Source organism: Vulpes vulpes, chromosome 16 (genome assembly GCF_048418805.1).
Source record: "Vulpes vulpes isolate BD-2025 chromosome 16, VulVul3, whole genome shotgun sequence".
Classification (NCBI taxonomy): domain Eukaryota; kingdom Metazoa; phylum Chordata; class Mammalia; order Carnivora; family Canidae; genus Vulpes; species Vulpes vulpes.
Window position 1 is genome coordinate 24,448,456 of NC_132795.1, and position 22,775 is coordinate 24,471,230.

A 22,775-nucleotide genomic window follows, 5' to 3' on the forward strand; every position below is an offset into this window, starting at 1 on the left:
TCCAGATGGTGTCACTTTTCTTATGCTAAAACACTAGAGGTCATTGGGGCCAGCCCAATAGCTAAGAGGGGTGCCCACAGGTTGGAACATAAGCAGAGGGGCCTGTGCTCTGGATGGAAGGCCAAATCATAGTGGGAGAATGTGGCAGTGGTCAAGAGAATAGCTATTTATGTGAGGCCAAGAGAAAGGCAAGACAAAGGCTTAGGAGTGACATAAGCCGTGAGATCAGTGGCTAGAACAGTCCAAAGGATCATATCCAAGTTTAAGGGGCCAAATGAATGAGATATGTTCCAAGATGTGAGAAGGAGATAGTCTTCAGAATGGGTCTTTGGGGCTGGTGCAGCTGTTTAAAGACACTAGGGGGCGCCTGGGTGGCTCAGTCATTTAAGTGTCTGCCTTTGGCTCAGGTCAAGATCCCGAGGTCCTGGGATGAGCCCCACATGGGGCTCCCTGCTCAGTGGGGAATCTGCTTCTCTCTCTCTATACCCCTGCCCCTTCCTCCCCTGGCTCATGCTCCCTCTCAAAAAAATAAAATCTTTAAAATATAAAGACACTAGAACATGCTATGCATCATCCTCCTCCTACCTCACTGAGCAGTGCAGGCCACAGTACGTGGTGGGGAAAGTGCTGGTGCCCTGGCCTAACTCCCGTGTGTATCCTGGTATTGTCACGCTCCCGTGCAACACACTTGCAGGAACAAACAGTAATCACTGAAGTAAGACACAGGCTCCCTGGTTTTCCACTTTTCCAGCCAAAGGCCCTTTGTGGGACCAGTTCTTGGAATAATTTCAGTAGAAACCTTGAAGAAAATTAGATGTTCTCAATGAACTCCATTTCTACATGGGTCTTTTCTAATCTTCCAAAGTTGCCTTTCCTCTTGAGATAAGTCCCTTTAAGTTGCTATTGACTTGGTGTAGGAAACAGCATAAAACTGTGAGGATTATTTTTCAGATTCCTTAATCAAAGTACTTTTTACTATTAAATTTTTTCAATATAGATAATTCTATTGTAGGATCAGCTCTTGTTGCCATTATATAAAATTGTGTCCTATGTTGTTTATGCATATAATTATTTTGTGGGTTTTAAAGATCTAATTTTTACCAATTTAAATCAGGCACTGGTATCATGTTTCAGCAAATTTTTTTTTCCTGGAACACTCTCCATCCCCAATTTGAGAAAATTAACATAATTGCACATTTTCTTTGTCTTTTCTCCCTTTTCTAAGCAGGAACCAGGCTGTTAACCCTCCAGGATCCAAGAACTTGGGTCAGCTACATCACAGGAGCCCTGAGGGAGCAGTTAGGAATCAGAATGTGCTTTATCCCAGCAGCTGAATGCAAAGGGTTACACTCCACTGGAAGCTACAAGGGCTGCAGCCCACCGTGGCGAAGAGAGAGGTTTTCTTCGCCCTACCTGGTGTGGGAGCTTCACTCTATCTTCTTACTGGGAGCAAGGTACTAGAAATTTCCCTTTCACCTAAAAATAGAAGACAAGGGCATTTGGTGTAGGAATCAGAAAGAACTAGGTAGCATTTCTAGAGCCCTTTGGAATTCTTTCAGGGAAAATGTTATAAAACAAATTATGTCTTTTACTGTTAAATTAAGTTTCTATCATCAATAACTCTGCAAGGGGAGCTTTTTTTTAAATTAAAAGTGTCAATGTTCTAAATCACTAGGTACCATGAGAACTTTGCCATGCAAAGAGAGAGGTGTCAAAAGCATGCAAAACGGTCTCTGATTATTTAATGTTTTATTATTTATTTATTCATTAATTCATTCATTCATGAGAGACACAGAAAGAGAGAGAGAGACTTAGAGGAAGAAGCAGACTCCATGCAAGGAGCCCGACTTGATCCCAGATCCCAGGATCACGCCCTGAGCCTCAACTGCTGAGCCACCCAGGCGTCCCAACAGCCTCTGATTAAATTACCTCTGTCTCCCACTTCCCACGCATATTTATGATCTGCTGCCTGCTGGACAAAAAGGAGAGGGGTGAGGGTAGATGGGAAGGTAGGAGAAACAATTCTAAATGTAAGCCCCAAAGTTCTAGTTCAAAGGAAGGGAGAAACCATGTGTGGTGTGAAGACAAAGAGACACATGCTTGATGGAAGTGAAGTCTATTAATGTGGGAAGGAAAGATGAATCCTGTCCTGAGTTATGAGACAGGGAAGAAGTCAGGAAATGGAAACTCAGGAATGAATGTGAAAAGAATTTGGTCATACTTTGCAGACCACTACTAAGGACATGGTGTTCTAGCTTTCTCTTGTTTCATTATCTAGTTTATGTCATCTGTAAAGAATTAGTTCTAGGAACCCTTGTTGACTAATTTATACCATTCAGTTGTTCTTAAATGGATAACTAATAGGCAGTCAGGTGTGCAGATATAACGATTGCTACTTCCTTTTATTTGCTACAACTACCTGCTGCCACGAGATAGATTCTATTTGGACCTCTTCATGTTCCTCAACCTAAGTGTGTATAATAAACAGTTTGGACACTCACCAGTTTTCTCATCAATCTTGGAAGACCCAGGTTCAGGGATTTTATGCTCTCCTGCCCCCCTCCCTTATTCTTTTTCTATACCAGCTTTTCTCAAAACATGGTCTACAGACCCTAGGCATCCCACCGACCCTTTTGAGGACTTTGTGTATTAAAACCTTTTTCATAATAATTCTAGATTACCTGCCTATTTCACTGATGGTACAAAAGCAAGTTTTATAGCAGATAAAACTGTCGTTGCCTTAGGACAAATGTCAGTGTGCTGGTACCAGCTATCACTGTACATACACTTGCAGTAAAAAAAAAATTATGATGAAGTGTAAGTTATCAATTTTATTAAACCTCAGACCTTAAAGGTATGAAAATACAGAGCACTTATGCTGCATGCTGAAGTATGGTTGGAGCACTGTTGCATTGAACTGCTAGCAGACTCAGCTGCTTTTTTGTGCAATACCATTTTTCCTTGAAAATACGACTGATGAGATGACTGTGACTACTCAGACTTGGGTATCTGGCACTGATTTTCTTGAAAATGAATCAAGTAAGCCTGTCACTTCAAGGAGAACAACTGGTGGTATTCTTTTTAAGATACCACTGACTGGTGCCCCAATGGATGGTATTTTTAAGTGAATTAGTGAAAAAATATTTTTAAAATCTCTCAATGTTAATTTCCAATATGGTAAATATCAATAGATATAACCCACAAAAAAAAGCTCTTTGGGGCCCTCATTGATTTTTAAGAGTATTAAGAATAGATCCTGGTGTACCTGGCTGGCTCAGTGAGTGGAGTATGTGACTCTTGATCTTAGGGTTGTACGTTCAACCCCCACGTTGGGTATAGAGATTACTCAGAAATAAACTCTTTAAAAATGTCAAGAGCTCCTGAGACCAAAAGTTTGAAAATGGTTGCTCTATATAAATGCTTCCTAGTTTGTATTATTTGGAAGTTTGACCTTTGGGATGCTCTAATTCTGTGCTATCCAACATATCCAATATGGTAGCCATTACCAACAGGTGGTTACTTACATTTATGTTAAATAAAATTAAAATTTCAGTTCCTCAGCTGCACTAGCTACATTTTATGTACTCAACAATCAGATGTGGCTGGCAGATTATAGAACATTTCCAGCATCACAGAAAGCGTGCTCTAATCAGGGAGACTTGTATACACCTTACTTCTCTTGTTCACTCACTGTGTTCATTAGCATCAAAGGCTCTGCAAAATTCTGAAAAGAGGGATTTCTGTTTCATTTTGGTAAAGCGTTTCTCAAGTTTATCTGAACACAGAACTTTTTCTTTCTTTTTTTTTAGAACTTTATTTTTCACATGACATCTAGTCCCATTCTGTGAAACACACTGAAAAATACTCTTCTGCCTTTCTCCAATGCTTTTATTTTAACTATTTCACTGATATGAGGTTTCATTATAAGCAATTTTTTATAACTTCTGGAAGTAAGTGAATATAAACAATATATTAAATTTTAAAACCCATCGTCTAAATCTAAATTCCATTCCTTTGCTAGCTCACAACTGATATTTCCCTCTATTCAGGTATATATATTCCAGTTCAGATTATTTTTCTGATTATTTCTGAATCTTTAGTCTACATCATATCCAGTCTATGTCATGTTATAATCTTAAAGCTCTGGAGATTTTCACATTGTTAATCCAGCATAAATTAGCTTACCCTGACCAATAGAAAAGATAGATAACTGTCTTTTATAACTGTGTGTATACATACGTAAATGCAAATTGTAAATGCAAACTGTGCTTGTGTGTGCACAGACAGAAAAACATACAAAAATATATAAAATTCGTTTGCTACTCTGAAAGTGGGTTTATACTATATATCTATTTTATATATTCCTTTTTTTAAGATTTATTTATTTATTTATCATAGACAGAGAGAGAGAGAGAGAGAGAGGCAGAGACACAGGAGGAGGGAGAAGCAGGCTCCATGCCGGGAGCCCGAAGCGGAACTCGATCCCAGGTCTCCAGGATCACGCCCTGGGCCAAAGGCAGGCGCCAAACCGCTGCGCCACCCAGGGATCCCCTATATATTCCTTTTTGAATCAGTGTATTATTATAAATATTTTCCCATCTTACCATACAGTTTTTGGAAATAAGATTTTAATGCAGGAGATGCATTATGATTTAACACAGTAATGGCTGTGTATTATTCTATATCATGAACTTACCATCATGTATTATTTAGTTTTAATCTCCTGTGCAGACATTTAGGTTGTTTCCAAATCTGATTCTTGCGAATTATCAGTGAATGTATTTGTCCACAGCTCTGACCTAGGATAAATTTCATGCTTAGGATAAATACCACGAAATGGGGTTACTGTTAATTCTAGAACTGACTCTGACTCTCACCCCCGTGGCTTCCTATACCCACCCCATCTCCAAAGGATTCATGTAGGTCAACAAGGTGAGACATTTCAGCTACCAACCCACAGAGGACAGAGGCACTGAGTCTCTTGCTAGCTTTGGTAAATGAGATCATAATCTCCTATCGTTTCCAGCTTCCCTCTGCTCAGCAAAGACAAGGTTGAGATTTTTTTCTTCAAGAATTTTCATTAAAAAACTAAGAGTAAAGCAAAACTATATTTATGAAATGTACCTTTTTGCAGCTAACATAACTGCTGGTCAAAGATTACCCTTCAAGGTGCTCAGTCCCCAGCCTTTTCCTCACATCCTCCCTGACTAGGTTAGATGTGATAGTTGCCTGGGCTCTCCCAGAACTGTGTTCTTGGTCTTCTCTGCAGCAGTCACCTTCAGGTTTGTACTCACCCCATTTTATCATTCCTGGGGCACCCTGCACTAACATGAAAGCAGCACTTTCCTGCTCAATTACACCCATTGGTTTCCTTTTCTCTGTTTTCATCAGGCTAAACTGTGATCTTCTTGAAGGCAGAGACTGTTATTTCATTACCATAGCCACAGTGATTAGCATAGTGCAGAACTGAGGGGACTTAGAGTAAATATTGGGTGAATGCCAACACACAAGTAGGAACTAATGCATATGGATTCATGCATGCATGAGCGAATGAGCGGTTCATAAGGAGACATGAGGAATGCATTTTTCAATCTCTAGGGTCTGAAAGAAGCATCTTTCTGCCTCAGGGTGATTATCTTTTGCATCCAGATGAGCAGTTTATCTGTAACATGTAGGTACTTATAAGACAGGTGTTCATAATTCGGAGAATATCTGGATCTATGAGGAACACCCTGAAAACTAGATAGGCATATTCCTTTTTTCCTGTCTTAGGACTAAACTCAGTTATGAAAAGTAAAGAGAATATAAAATAAATGCATGAGGCAAGGCCTTCATCACCATATCTTTTTGAAACAGGAGACACATTCTCAAGTTTCACCAGTCAATGTGTGGATACACAGTGCGGGGAGCAGGTAGGGAAACAGGCACACTTAGTCATCATCAGTGGAAGTGTAAATTGATGCAAACACTTTAAAGGTAATTTGAGAGATAATTTATCAAAATTCTAAATGCATATACCATTTTGACCAAGCAATCTATCTCCAGGAATTTACCTCCCAAAATGCTTGCATGAGTACATCAATATGAACGGATAAGGATGTTTGCTGTGGCACTATTTGTAATCATCAAAAATTGGAAATAATCCAAATGTCCATCAATAGGGGATTGGATAAATAAATAATGTTACATCCACAGAGTAGAATATGATATATTCTTATCCTTAAAAAGAAGATAGCCCTTTATTTACTGACATGCAAAGATATCCAATTTAAATTATTTAGTGATGAAAGCCAAACTGTAGAACAGTTTAGGTAGTATGATTTCATAATCTAGAAAGAAGATATATCTGCATAGGAGAGAGGCAAGAAGGATGTACTGCAAATTTAACAATGCCTACCTCTTTAAAAAAAAAAAAAAAAACAATGCCTACCTCTGATAAGTGGGAATTGCGGTAGGAGAGAAAGTCATCCTCTTTTTAGAATTATTTTGTAAATTTACTTCTGTGTTTAAAAAAATTATTTATAAAAATACATATTACTTTTTATGTAAACATTTGTAAAGTAAAAGCAGTAATTAATTGCTACTTTTTCAAGTCTTCAAGTCTTAGGCTGAAAACTTACCTATTCCTGGGTCCTAGAAAACTAATAATTATAAATCTTCCCTTTTGAGGTAATTTAAATGGTGGAACGAACAAGACCAAGCAAAATACCAGAAATTTCAAAATTGGAGCTACCTGATGCACACTCCAGCAATAAGTAATATCTAGTGTCAGGTGTTTTGCATGCTACATCATAGCCCCATGTTGGATTCTCTTTTAGAGTAGTTTAGAAACTTTTGAATAAAACCATTCTTAAAACATGCAAGGTGACAGTAAATACCCACGAAACAAGTCAGACCTGGTATTGATTGAATTTTATTTTAATTTATTCATAGTATTTCCAGGGCTGACCCCTCGGTAACAGTTCTGATTGGTCTGATTGGTTTTTGTTTGTTTGGTTGGTTTTATTTTCTTGTTTTTTTTTTTTTTTTTTTGTCCTTAGAGGTTGTCATGCATTCTCCTTGACAACATGATTTCTCAGTATTTCAGGGCTGAATCTTTTCCTGACCACATTTCCCACTTTGCTTTGGATCTCCTAGAGGTAACCATACCAAACTCCTATCAATTTCTACAAGAATTGGTTGCCACTCTCAACCTAGTAACATACCTAGCTCCATCTAGGTGAATTGTTTACTGAAAGAGCCATATGCTTTTTTTGCTCTGGCAAAATCTTTATGTGGTTACATTTTATATGCTAGATTGCTGGCCAAGCATTTGAATTATGCTTCATAACATAACAGGCCATTTCAGCTGGGATCCAGACACTCCCAATATAAACACAACCACCAACACCTAGAAAGTATTTGCTCCCATTGATGTCCCTGGGTGCTATAGTTCAGTAACTAGGTTTGGGGAAGGCAAGAGGGATGATGAAGATGATGAATGAAAATGACACTGAACTTCTAGGACTGGTTTTGAGCCCTAAGAGCTACAGAAAATCTTTTTCATGAAGAAGCAGCCCTGATTTAGAACCCAGATGCCAAAGAGGAGCACGGAATTGAGGAAGGCCATTTTTTCCACCTCCTCATGGAATCCAGCATTGTTCTACGCATAAGATTGGAGGCTTTGGGAACAATGAGAATGAGAGATAGCATTCCCTGTATATTCTTGTTCAAGTGCTTCACAGGGGACTTCCTCAGCAGAGACAGTGATAAAAATTTCATCCAGCTACTTGCCAGCAATGAATGTTGGCAAATGATAACTGGAGCTTTTTCCAGGAAAAAATGCTGTGAATGCCCCAAGAGGACCAGGACAGAGTTATTTGTAAGACTCTGCTATATCTACCCCTTACACAGAAGGCACTCAGTACATATTAACTGAATGAATGAATGGTACCATATAGTGATGAAAGCTGAAAGGTTGTTTTGTGAAAGCCACTTGTTTGGGGACTCCTAGAAATAACCAGGATCATTTTGGGAAAAAATAGCTCCTATTTAAAAATGATAGAATTTGGATCCATGGTATGAATAGCTATAGTATGATCCTCAGGCTGGTAAACATAGGTGTAAATTGGGTTAGGAATATTTTCTGAACCACAACTGATGAAACAACTTTTATTAAACAGATGATTATAAGGGTTTTTTTTTTTTTCAGGAATAATATCATTTCTAAAATTGGGCTGTATCCATGGTAGTGGTCCTGATTAGATTTTCTATAGGCAGTAGGATCTGTGACTCCAAACTGAAATTATTCTTTTAGAAACGTAAATATGCTTAAGGGACAGAAGTTCTATGGACACAATAGAGCACACTGCATGTTTTTGTCCTCTCTCTGGATTAGTTGACACCAAAGCCAAATGCAGGACTACTTGTGACTATGAGTGCTTAGATATAAAGTCTTGGATGAGTCATGGCATCTGTTAAACTATAACAAGCTCCCTTCTAGTTCTCAGACCTGATTTATCACAGAGCCTTCTGTTTGCATTTTGAAATTTATTTCCAGACCAGGTCTCAGATGAGGAGAAGGAAGGAAAGAAAGGTAAATCTGTTTGGCTTCCAAGGTTAGGCAGTTTGGCAGCTCGGCTTATATAACCTCTAACTTCTCCTAATTAGAAATTTTCAGAGTACCTGGCTCTCTCCAGGATGACAATTTACTACAGAATCTGGATTTGAGCCTCCTTATGAGAAGTCAATTTGAAGTCTTTTTTTTTTTTCAATTTGAAGTCTTAACCAACAAAAACAACAAAACCTTTGTCTCTACGAGACAAGTTATCCTCCATTGTTTGCTAGACTCATTGTGAGGTTGATGTTTTAACTTGACTTAATTTTAAACTCATTCATCTTAATTAATGTACACCTTCTTCAATCACATCCATTCTCTTGCAAATAGGTCAAACTTCCATAAGACTTCAGAGGCAAGGCAGTCATAAAGGAGATGTTTTTCCCTCTAATGGGTATCAGAAGGTGACTCTTTTAACATTATTTTCCAGATAAAGTTTTTTTAAAATAGTTAAACTTTGTTACTCTCTTAGGATCTGGTAATGGCCACTATGTTGAATTCAAATTAACGTTCCACTGAATATTGGTAGTGATAAACTAATTGTATATCTTTTATAATAAAATGGAAGGCAAAGGGAAATTTCAGCTAGTATTAAAAACCCTGGAAACTCCATTTGTTTCTATACAGAATTTCAGGATTGTATGCAGGAGAGTGAATATGCCCTTGATTCAATTTTATGGGCTTGTCTCCATCTTCTGAAACTTTATCCCCTTCCATACCTTTGATTACAGTATATAGCCTGTCTGAAGCTGAATTCAGTAGCTTTCCTTCCAAACCTATTCATCTTTCTCTACTTCTAGTATTAGTAAGTGGTACCATCATCCATTCAGTCCCCTAAGTGAGATATCTAAGAATCTTGCTATAGCAATCTTTTTTCTTAAAAAAAAAAAAGCTTTATTGAGATATAATTCACATAACATAAAATTCATCTATTTAAAGTATACAATTCAGTGATTTTTAGTATATTCATAAAATAAGTGAAACTGGTCTTTCATTTTCCTTTTGTGTGATTTTTGTCAGGTTTGATATTAATATTATACTCAATTCTTGGAAGATTCATCATCCCCATATCCTACAGTGGTTCCAAAATGCAAAATCCATGGATAAATATCACTGGCAGTTGGTGCACAAGAAGAGGGCCCCACACTCTGTGTCCCACACTGTAGAACTAAGGTAGAGCTGAAGAATCTGATATTAAAAAAAATTCACAGGGGAATTCTATCACTGTAGAAGATGAGATCGCACATTTAAAAATAATATATATTTACAAAGTACATTTCCAAGGATATAAGAGTTTTTCCATAATAAGAAAGTTAATATGACTCATTGTATTAATAAAGGTAGGGAGAAAAATCAGATTATTGCCTTCATAAATGCCAAAATAGGCATTAATAAAATTTAACATTCATTCGTATTAAAAATATTTAACTAACTAAGAATTGAGGGATACCTCAGCCCATTAGCCAGCTTCTTATTTAATGAGAAAACATTACTAAAAGTAGAAAAAGACAAAGATGACCATCATGTCCATTACTATTTATCATTGTATTAGCCAATGCAATTAAATAAGAGAAAGCATTTAATCACACAAGAATTGGAAGGAAGACAAAAAAAAACTACCTCTTTTTTGCAGGTTCCTTTATTATATATCTGAAAAACAAAAATAAATAGAAAAATTAAAAATGTTATAAGAGAATTCAGTAAAGATGTAGCATATAAAATTAATAAAATAAGTCAATAACTTCATGTAAACAAACAATAAGCATAAAGAAGAAATAATGGAAGAGCAACCCTATTTCAAAGAGCAAATATACAATGTTGGGGCATAATTTAATAAGAAATAGGTAAAATCTACATTAGAAAAGTGATGAAACACTCCTGATGACACAAAAATAGATTTGAAAAAATATAAAAGATACATTATATTCATGGATAGGAAGACTTACACCATAAAGATATATATTTTCCGTAACTTAATTTGTAAATTCAATAAAATTACCATCAGATTTTTTTTCTGAATCTAGATGAGTTAACTGTAAAGTTTATCAGAAAGTACAAGTAAAAAGAGTAGTCAGTAAAGCCCCAAGAAAAGAACTGAGGATGGAAAAAGTACTACTAAATAATAAAATGTACTATAAATCTGCATAATTGGAACAATGTTGTATTGGTAAATGATTAGATAGAAAGACCATGAAAATGAGAAGCAAATCCAGAAATAGATGCAAGTGAAGATAGAAAATTAATAAATGATTTAACTTGTATGTCAAATCAATCCAGCTCTTATTTGGATCCTAATCCAAACAAATCAAGGTAAAATACATTGAGGGAGTAAGAAAAGAAAATGTTTGGCCTAATTACTTGACAGTTGGTATCTCAATTTCTGGAGTAAGAGACTGTAAATAGAGACTCTGGATTTCCTAGCCAAAATAGGCTTACGATTGTCTTACATCATGATGGTGAGTTGGTTTTGAAACATACTATAAAAGACATAGTCATACTTCTTTGAAGTAAAGTTAAAAAGTGACTATGAAAAATACTTCCTGGGTCACTGTCTGTGAAGCACCCACCTTCGGTTCAGGTCATGACCCCAGGGTCCTGGGATTGAGTCTCATGTTGGGATCTGCTCAGCAGAGAGCCTGCTTCTCCCTCTGCCTCTGTGCTCTCACTCTCTCTCTCAAATAAAGAAATAAAATCTTAAAAATTACTTCCTTTTCAAGTTGTGTTCATTAAAATTAAGAGGTAGGAAAGGAACCATTTGTATATGATTAACAGATTGTCAATATTTTCCATTGTTTCTATAAGTTAAAGATACTTATGTGCACGACAGCCATTGCTACTTCTACTCCTGACCTTATATTTCAGAGCAAAATTACAGTCTGTGGGACTCATAAGTGCTGTGTCCTCCAGCGCCTACTGTGCTATCAGTGACACTGTGGTCCCAATTACCAAAATCCTCACTCGGCAGGTGTATATTGCTACCCTTCCAGAAGTTCCATTACTACCCTGTCCACCACCATAGATATGTTTTCTTTGCCTCCCACTTCCCAGAGAATTAGCTGAAAGTTCCACTGTAGAGATTAGGAGAGAAGAGAGATGGTCACTGCTGGGATTTTGGAATAAGGTAAAATGGCAGATAATTAGATATATTTTTTATAGTCTCAGAATTTGTAACACAGTTTCGTATAGAAACCATGTGATTAAATGCATTAGGAATTATAATATTTTGTGTTCTACATTTGATATGTAATTAAAAGCTAGTGAGCCTCCTTAAAGAAACTAGAAACAGAAATTTACTGTGTAGTCTGAATTCCAAAAGCCCTGAAAGCAAATTTTGCTCCAAAAGTTCATTTGTAAATTGGGGACTTTGTGTTCATCAAACCAAAAGGAAAGAATAAATGAAATAAAACACATACCTGATGATATATAATTAGAAAAACAACTCTTAAGAATAATTGCCAGGGCAGGGGAATCACTTCACTGTACACATTTTATACCCTTTGAATTTTGTATCACATGCATTGTGATAATTATTCCCCTAGTAAGATTTTTTAATTTAAAAATTATTAAAAGTCACTGCCACCAAATTACCTATTTCAGACATTTCTGTAAAGTGCAAGTGACTATACACTGTTTCTTTACGTTCTAGTGTCTTTCTTTGTTCTGTTGAACTTGGTGGTACTTGGTTATGGTGGTGATAAACCTCAAATAAGCTACCATTGCTGTAGAATTATTCTACACTCTGGCTACTGATCCCAGTAAAAATAACTATAACATTGCTAGGGTAACTTGTTTTGCCTTAACTATTAATGGCTATTTTTAGTAGGAGCATTTATTCCCTCTCCTGGAGTTTTCTTCTAGTTGAAGAGGGGGTCAATTAACATAATCCTCCGACTCTTCTCTATCCCCATACTCTACCCTAGGAAAGAGAAGGGACCTATCTGATCATGAATTTAGGAGCAGAAATTGGGCAATCAGAGCCCCAACCTTCTTTCTTGCTTCCTCTTGTGGGAAGCCCCCACATCTCCAAGACACAGTGTTACATGTAGGCCACCAGTGGTGTCCATGCCTGAGTAGGTCAATCTAATTCTGGAGTTTAATATTGCTCCCAGACACAATGAGCCACCTGGTTGTCAATATGGCAGATGTTCATGGTGTTTCATTGTGATTTCATCTTACATTTCCCAGAGTACTAAAAAGTTGAGGATTTTTAGATATATTTGCATTCCATTTGGGTTCTCATTTCTTATATTGAGTTTCTTGTTCATCAACAAGCATCATATATCATCATTCCATTTTACTTAGATGTTATTTAAGGTCTTTCAATTTCTTGATTTTCCCATAAAGGACTTGCACGTCTGTTATCAAGATTTGTTCCTAGGAACTGGGAACCCTGTTACACTGTTGGTGGGAATACAAACTGGTGCAGCCACTCTGGAAACCAGTACAGAGGTTCCTCCAAAAGCTAAAAATAAAGCTACCCTATGACCCAGCAATTGCACTAGTAGGTATTTATCCAAAGGATACAAGCATAGTGATTCCAAGGGGCACATACACCCCAATGTTTATAGTAGTGATGTCCACAATAGCCAAAACATAGAAAGAGTCCAGATGTCCATAGACAGATAAATGGATAAAGACAGATAAGTGGATAAAGATATAAATATATATATATATATATATATATATATATATATATATAGTCAAATAAGTCAATCAGAGAAAGAAATAGCATATGATTTCACTAATATGTGGAATTTAAGAAACAAAACAGATGAATATAGGGGAAAGGAAGGAAAAATAAGGTGAAAACAGAAGGAGATAAACTGTAAGAGACAACTATAGGAAATTGAGGATTGCTGGAGGTGGGTGGGGGGTGGGTAACTGGGTGATGAGCATTAAGGAGGGCACTTGATACAATGAGCACTAGGTGTTACCTGCAATTAATGAATCACTAAATTCTACCTCTGAAACTAACAATACACCATATGTTAATCAAATTGAATTTTAAAAAATAAATAAAAACTAAAGAAAAGATTTACTTCTAAGTATTTAGGTATTTTGTTTTGTTGCTATTGTAAATGGTACTTTTTAAATTACTTTTTCTAACTTCTTTTTGGCATTTAAAAATGCAATTCACTTTTACTTGTCAATTTTTAAATCCAGAAACCTTATTAAGTCCAATAGTTTGTCTAGAGATCTTTTAAGTTATTCCATATAAGAAATTGTATTTTCTTCATATGAGAGTTTTGCTTTTTCCTTTTTGATGTTTATGCCATTTCTTTTTTTCTTTTCCTATTTACTTCTTTTTCAGGGGGTGGGAGAGTATGAATTTATTTATTTTCTTCCAAGATGTTTTTAAATCCCAGTTATTTAACATATAGTGTAATACCAGTTTTAGGTGTAAAGTTTAGTGATTCAACACTTCCATGCAACACTGGCAGCTCATCACGACAAGTGCACTCCTTAATCCCCACCACCATTTCACCCATCCCCTCATCCACCTCCCCTCTGATAACCATCAGTTTGCTCTCTATAGTTAAGTCTATTTCTTGCTTTTCCTCTCTCCTCGCCCCCACCCATGTTCATTTGTTTTGTTTCTTAAAGTCCACATATGAGTAAAATCATATGGTATTTGTCTTTCTCTGACGTATTTCACTTAGCACAATACTTTCTAGCTCCATTCGTGTCATTGCAAATGTCTTTCTTTCTTTTTATTCTTACCACACTGGCTAAGATCTCTGGTTCAATATTGAATAGTTATGATAGTGAATATCTTTGTCTATAAAATAGACAATATAATAAAATTCATGGTAATGGATATCTTTGTTCCAAATCTTACAAGGAACGTGTTCGACATTTTGGCATTAATTATAGCGTGTATATATCTCTAAGCAATGTTATTATACATATAATAAGATATCAAATCAAACTTTTTTCTTTTCTTGTGAAAAAATTTAGATTTAGCCAGCTGGACTCAGTTTAGATGATCCCAATTTTGCTGGCAACATCCAAAGCATCATAGTCCAGAGCCAGTCAAACATGCCTTCTTATCTCCATCAGGCCTGATCAGGGCATTGACTTTGGCCATATCAATGTCATAGAGCTTCTTCATAGCCTGCTTGATCTGATGCTTGTTGGCCTTGACATCCACAGTAAAAACAAGTTTGTTGTTGTCTTCTATTTCCTTTATGGTTGACTCAGTAGTCAGGGGGATCTTGATGATGGCATAGTGGTCACTCTTGTTTCTCCTGGGGACACTCTTTTGAGGATATTGAAGGGGCCTTTGGAGATGCAGTCTCTTGGACCCTCAGGATGTAGGTGATGTCCAGATCTTTTTTTGTGTGACTATGGATGCCTTTCAGCACAGCTTTCTTGGCCTTCAAAACTTTTGCTTTGGCTTCGGCTTTGGGAGGAACAGAGGCTTACTTCTTCACCTTAGTTGCCATCTTCATGGAAGGAATTTCTGAGGCTCATTTCCAGAGGCTTATAGAGCCAAGTCTCCTTAATCTTTCATTTCTAAAAAAAAAAAACCCTAATAACATCGTTTATACATTGATAGATTTATGGTTTTTGTTGTTCAGAATTTTTGCATCTATATCCATGGATGAGATTGATCTGGAATTTTTTCTTTTTTTTTTTCCCCAGATCTCATATCAATAGGTATTTTGACATCATAAAATGAGGTGAGGAGTTTTATTTCTATTCCCTGAAAATAGTCTAAGGGTTGAAATTATTCTGTTTAAGTCATCATTATCATGATTGCCTTTTATCTGCTTTATCTATCAGTTATTGAGGTAGTTATGATACTCTTTCACAAAAATTGGATTTTTTCCACTTAATCATTGACTTTAATGTGTTTTACATATGTAGCAAGTATTGCCACATGTGGCTTTATTCTTACTTTGTTATATTGTGCTTTCTATTTATTCCACTTGAATATTTGCTAAACTATGCCTATAAAAATTTGGAGACACAGCACTTTTTGAGAGAGAAGGGGGAGGGGAAGGGCAAAGAGAATCCCAAGCAGGGCCCACACCTTGCATGGAGGCCAATGTGGGCCTCAATCTCATGACCCTGAGATCATGACCTAAGCTGAAGTCAAGAGTCAATTGCTTAACTGACTGAGCCACCCAGGTGCCCCAGCACTTCTCTTTTTGAAACAGTTCTTAAATTCAGTTCTTAAATTCTGGATATAATCAGTTTTCCCCCTTTCTTCTTTTTTTTTTTTTTTTTTTTTTTTTTTTTAATTTATGATAGTCACACAGAGAGAGAGAGAGGCAGAGATACAGGCAGAGGGAGAAGCAGGCTCCATGCACCGGGAGCCTGACGTGGAATTCGATCCCGGGTCTCCAGGATCGCGCCCTGGGCCAAAGGCAGGCGCCAAACCGCTGCGCCACCCAGGGATCCCCTCCCCCTTTCTTCTTGAGTCAATTTTGTAAGTTACATTCTCTAGGAATTCATCTACTTCATACAAGTTTTCAAATTTACTGTGTAAAGTTATTCTCACATGAAAACCTAATATTTATTGAGGTTATATTAATATACTTTTGTGTTCTAGATACTATTTTTTAAGTTTAACAGCTTTTTTGAGATATAATTAACAGACAATAAATTGCACATATAAAAGTATAAATTTTGATAAGTTTTTTTTCAATTTGATAAGTTTGAACATTTGCAAACATCCCTGAGACCATCATCACAATCCAAGATAGTGAACATTAATCATTACAGCCAGGGGATCCCTGGGTGGCGCAGCGGTTTGGCGCCTGCCTTTGGCCCAGGGCGTGATCCTGGAGACCCGGGATCGAATCCCACGTCGGGCTCCCGGTGCATGGAGCCTGCTTCTCCCTCTGCCTATGTCTCTGCCTCTCTCTCTCTCTCTCTCTCTCTCTCTCTGTGTGTGTGACTATCATAAATAAAAAAAATAAATTAAATTAAAAATTAAAAAAAATCTTTACAGCCAGAAGTTTTCTCATGTTTCTTTGTAATCCTTTCAGAGTACTCCACCCAGTGCCTGCGAATTATGAGATTTCTTTTTCTAAACTGGCTAGTGGTAGCAGGTATTACTCCTCTGTGAGTTCCAAGCATGCTTTCCTTAAATGCCTTCAGCTATTTCTTTCTCTGGCCTCGGGTGGTTTCCTCACACGCATGTGCAGACATCCTAAGTTCTCTCTCTGTGAAGCTCTTTCCAGTCAGACACTCTGTTCTGCAAACTCTAGCCTCAGCTCTGTATTCTTGAAGAATCAACTCAGCAACTCAGGGAATCCGCTGAGCTCCATCATGATTTCCGCTCCCTGCACCATGGCCTGGAAACTCTCAAGATAGTAAAGTTGGGGCTATCACAGGGCTCTCCTCATCACTGTCATTTGTCATCTCTGTTCCTATTTCCTGTCTCTTAGGGACTACTGCTCTTTGTTCTTTGATGTCCAGTGTCTTGAAAACCATTTTTTTCGTATGTTTTGTCTGGTTTTTCACTTGTTTTAGGAAGGATGATAAATCTTGTCCCTGTTACTCCATCTTGGCCAGAAGTGGATCATAATATCCTTTTATGTTTTTAATATCTACAGCATCTTGTTTCCTTTTTCAATTCTTTCATTTTTCCTCTTTCCCTGCCTTGATTAAACTTGCCAGAGGTTTTGTGTAATTAGTCATTTTAAGGAACCAACTCTTGCTTCCCGATCTTTCCTTTTATATGTGTATTTTATATGTGTATTAATTTCAGTCATATTCATTTTCTTCCTCTTCTTTATTCTGTTTTTTTCTAATTTAGATTATATCAAGTCTTCATGTTCTTTTGTAAGCACTTAAGACAATAATAACACTTTAGCTGCATCTCATAGTTTTCTCTATATTGTTTTCATTGTTCAATTCTAAAGAGTTTTAAAATTCTATCGTAATTTTTTCATTGACATGAAATTTTAGAGATATTTAAATAGATTTTTCTTTTTGTTATTAATTTATAACTTAATTTCATTGTAGTCAGAGAAGTTGTCTTTGAGATAAAGCTGATAGACAATAAACTGTACATATTTAAAGTATATGATTTGGCAAGTTGTAGCTTAATGTAAACACCCATGATACCATTACCAGAATCAAGATAATTAAGTTATCCATTACTCGGAAGATTCCCAATGTTGCTTTGTTCTTTGGTCAGGTTTCCAATAGGTCAGGTTGAATTATAGAATTTTTTTCTTATTAAACTTTGTTTTAATGGGTCTCAAAATTCTGTGAAAGATTTTAGGTCAAGTGGATTCCATTAAAGATTACTGATTGTTTTAAAATTGCCACATGCACACAAATGGCCCACAAAGCATTCTGATGCACACAAAAGTTAAAGCAGCACTATTCTAGAGAGAGCACATCCACGTTGATTAGTTTTCCTTTCTCCTTCAGAGGGTCACATTAACTCACAAGTCAAGGGTGGCTGAGATCCATGCTCAGTTTCTCTCTTTAGTCCTGTTTTGTTCCACTGAGCTCTTTAGCTGACAGATGATTGTGTCTTTAAGTTTCATAGTCCTTGTTGCTATGCTTACTGCTGAGGGTTCACAGACCTTAGAGCTATTGCTACATTTTCTTCTTTTTCCTCCAATTTTATGTTGCTTTCTCCTTTTTTACCTGTTATCACCATTTCCCCTTTTGTCCAGATTTTTCCTGAGCAGACTGTGCTCTCCATGACCCACTGTCCTAAACTACCACCTTTTCCTCTCATAGCAGGATGGACTATTAATTACTCTTCAGGAATCTATCACTTAAGGACAAGAGTACTGGCGTCTTGGTGGTGCCAAACGGAAGACACTTCCATTTGTAAGCAGTTCCTAAAAACACCTTTGTATACTTTCTCTTTCCTGAGAAGAATCATTGGATTTCTCACTAAACTAAAATGTTTTGAGGACAGGACTTGTGCTACGAAAACACCAAGGCAAACACCCCCTTTTTAAAAAATTGTAGTAAAATACACGTAGCATAACATTTACTATTTTAGCCATTTTTTTTGCATACAGTTCAGTGGCACTAAGTACATTCATATTGTTGTGCATCCATCACCACCATTCATCTCCAGAACTCTTCATCTTGCAAAAACAGAAACTCAGTACTCATTAAAAAATAATTCCCTACTCTTCCTTCCCTCCAGGCCCTGGCAACCACCATTCCATTTTCTGTCTCTATGAATTTGATGACTCTAGGTATCTCATGCCAATGGAATCACACAGTAGTTATCTTTTTGTGACTGGCTTATTTCACTTAATGTACTTAAGTTTCACCTATTCCATAGCAAAAAATTTCCTTTTTAAGGCTGAACAATATTCAATACTAGTAAGGGGAATGCTCTATAGCTAATCTAACAAGTATATTTTCAGTTTCCTTGTTCTTATCTCTCCGCCAGCACTCACTAGCAATCATCTTCATTTTGTTAGACTCTTGTTTTCTTTTTAAATTTTGTTCTGACTTAGAATCTCTGAATGTTGTCTTAGTTCTGATTTTAGTCTGCTTCTCACTTTGCTTCTGTTGACTAAACTTTGGCAACTTGTCACCTCAGTTTCTGTCCTCAATCTAGCCACTACATTTTGGATTCTTTTCACTAACTGCTCACCAGTTATGAGAAAGGAGGACCCATTGTTAGGCATCAGGGTAAGTCAGGAGCCCTGGGGTAGGAGCTATTGTGTTAGACTGAGCAGACATGGGCACCAGTAACATACCTATGGCATGTGATCCCTCCCTACAATACATAGGAAAAGAAATAATAGGCTGAAAATCAGGCTAACCCTCTCAGACTGCTGGCTCTGTCTGTCTGTCTGTCTCTCTTTCTCTCTCTCTCAGAACCAAATGAGTATTGTCATGCAGAACATCTCAGAGGAGATTCCTAGAGCCTTTACAATGTTACTCATTGGATGGAGGATCTTAAGACAGAGCCAGGGACCTTCTTTATACCCATCTTGGCATTGGCCTATGCAACATCCAGCAAGTGAGCCTGAAATCTTCCCATGTGTTTCATTTCTTGGGAGCTTTGAAGCAGAGCTTTGGCAAAAGGCACCTGCCTAGAAGAGAGGCCTTAAGAAACATAACAGCACCTGTAGGTTTGTAGTAAGCCTTGTGGTGGCAGAGGGAAATGTCACACTTTAGGAAGAGCCACTGAACAGAAAAACAAAAACATGCTCAACAGCTGCCTCAGAGCACAGGTGTGACAGGGATTCAAGACTGTCACAGAAACTCTTTGTCTTCACTGAAATGTGCTTCCCGTTGGGGGTGGTGGTGGTGGTGGTGGTGGTGGATTTCTTAGTCCCTAAAACAAAAATAAGCAAAAACAAAGGTCTACCATTTTTCTGCTGGCTGTAAGTGTACTAATCTCTCCTCTTAAGAACTCTTCACCTGTTTTTGTTTTTGTTTTTTTAAAGATTTTATTTATTCATGAGACACACACAGAGAGAGAGAGAGAGGCAGAGACACAGGCAGAGGAAGAAGCAGGCTCCATGCAGGGAACCTGATGTGGGACTCGATCCTGGAACTGGGATCACGCCCTGAGCCAAAGGCTGAGCCATCCAGGTGTCCCATCTCACCTTCTTTTATTAAGTCAGTATTATTAAGTCAGTATTTCTGACTTAGGATTAGCCTCTTTGACAGAGAGATGATGGTCCTTGTGTTCAATAAACTGTTCATCTTTCCTTTTTCTTTTCCTTCTAGTACCAGAAAAGGCTCTTTAACTTTACTGAGGGCAAGTGCTAGTTTTTCTAAATAGCCAAGTGCTATGAAGCTCTTGATAATAGTAGCTACTTTTATTTTTAAGTGCCTATTACATATCAGGCACTTTACAGAGATATCTATAATCTTCCCAGCAATCCCCATGGTAGAATGATTCTTCCTATTTTGAAGATAAGGAAATCGAGACTCAAAGAAATTTTTTTTTGAGACTCAAAGAAATTAAATAATTTCCTAAATCATAAAAATACTGAGTCAGAGGTTAAAATTGAAACAAGCCTTCTTAAATTATTCTATTATTTGAGAAAGGTTCATTTTGGAGTTGGAACTCCTTGGAAACTCATTCTGTTTTTTACCAAGTCGTAAGTATTCAAAATTAAAAAGCTAATTAATCAATAAAAACAATATTCCCACAACACTTCTTTTAAAAATGTCAATTTGCTTCTACCATCATCCTCCTTTTACTGAGATTTTGTCTTAAGGCATTTGTGCCTCAAATACAGTAGAAATCCTCTCGTAACCCTATTTTTAGCATTAAAAAATTTAAACTTAATTTGGTCTTTTTTTTTAGCAGTCTAGAACCAGGATTAGGGAAGATCTGCATTAATAATTTTGATGATCCACTGTAGAACATTGTGCAGGCTTGGCTTTCTGGAATCACTCTATAAATGTCCTAACATATGAATAACTATTACCGTGGTCCCTAGCCCTTTAAGAGGAAACTTAAGATTCTTAAAAATTAACAAAATTCTCTAAAACAAATAAACAAAAATTAATAAAATGTATTTTGCTTTAAAGTTCTTAGAGATATATTTCCTATATCTGTATAAGTTTAAATATGCTTAATAAATTATTTAATTAAAATGAATTTATTAACAAAATTAGTCATAATACTACATGAAATAATGTCAGAATATTTCATATTTATGTACAGTGATCTAAATAAGGCTCTGGTTAAATTGACACACGTTTAGCTAAAGTTTGAATTACACTAAAAGCCTAAGTTTGTCTGCTACCTCACTGTTAATCACGTTTCTTGACCAATGTCTAATGAGTTTGGAAAATTAGAAAATCTATGTTAACTAATGTTAACATTCACAGATACAGAATTTTGAATCTGGAATACTGAATAAGGGAGCTTCTAGTCCAGGGGTTAGCAAACTATGAATAACAGGTCAAATCTGGCCTGCTATCTATTTTCATTAATAATCTTTTATTGGAACACAACCACACTTATTTACCTATTGTCTACAGTGCCTTGCATATTACAACAGCAGAGTTAATAGTTATAACAGAGACCTTATGGCCCACAAGGCTGAAATTTATTATCTGGTCATTTGGTTCAATCTTCTCAATATGTAGATAAGGACATTTTTTTCTTTTTTAAGATTTACTTATTTGAGAGAAAGAGAGAGAAAAACAGAGAGAGTGAGTGAGGGGATGGACAGAGGAGAGAATCTTCAAGCAGACTCCTTGACACAGGACTCGATCCCAGGACTCTGAGATCATGACTTGAGCCAAAATCAAGAATTGGATGCTCAATGGACTGAGCCACCCAGATGACCCAATAAGACCTATTTCCAGATCCTTTGATAATATTTTTATAGATATTAATATATGTATGCTTTGTTACATATATTAACATGTTCTTTAGCCAAAGCTCACCATTTTTCCTATATGCTTTATCATTCTCAAGACAAAAACATATTTATTTCACATATTATTGGTATTCTCTTTTAACAGAGTCTTTTGTATTAGCTAATTTTCTGAATTAATATTTTATTCTCACCTATTTTTCAAATATTAAGAGTTGTTTTACAATAAATAGTCTACCTTGGCTATTAGTGTTTACAATGAAAATACATTTAAACATCACAAGTTTTGCATTTCATAGTAAAAGGCCCAAAGGTGGCTAAAACCTTTAATTAAAGTATAGAGTATTACAGGCATATCTCAGAGACATATTGAAGTTTCAGTTCCAGACCACCATAATAAAGTAAATATTGCAATTAAGGTCAAATGAATTTTTTGGCTTCCTAGTGCATATAAGTTATGTTTATATGATACTGCAACATAATAACTATACAATAGCATTATATCAAAAAATGTCCATATCTTAATTTAAAAATATTGCTAAAAAATGTTGAGTATCAGGGCACCTGGGTAGCTCAGTTGGTTAAGTGTCTGCCTTCAGCTCAGGTAATGATCCTGGGGTCCGATTGAGCCCAAAATGGCGTTCCCTGATCAGCGAGGGATCTGTTTCTTCCTTTTCCTCTGTGCCCCCACCTTCTGCTCTTTCTCACTTGCACTGTCTTAAATAAAGAAAGAAAGAAATAATACTGAGCATCATCTGAGCTTTCAGTGAGTCATAATCTTTTTACTGATAGAAGGTCTTGCCTTGATGTTGATGGCTGCTGACTGATCAGGGTGGTAGTTCCTTAAAATAAGACAAAAATAAAGATTATCACATCAATTGACTCTTCCT

The 22,775-nt window shown here is 36.6% G+C and overlaps 1 long non-coding RNA gene across 1 annotated transcript in view; it reads right to left on the bottom strand.

Annotated features, from left to right (window-relative positions):
- LOC140595859 (uncharacterized) overlaps nt 1-22,775 on the bottom strand; it is a 39,353-nt gene that overhangs the window by 9,069 nt on the left and 7,509 nt on the right. The window contains exons 2-3 of the long non-coding RNA XR_011997789.1: nt 10,217-10,246; nt 4,697-4,799 (exon numbers count right to left, since the gene is read on the bottom strand). This is a non-coding gene — a long non-coding RNA (uncharacterized lncRNA). The remainder of the gene's footprint in view (nt 1-4,696; nt 4,800-10,216; nt 10,247-22,775) is intronic.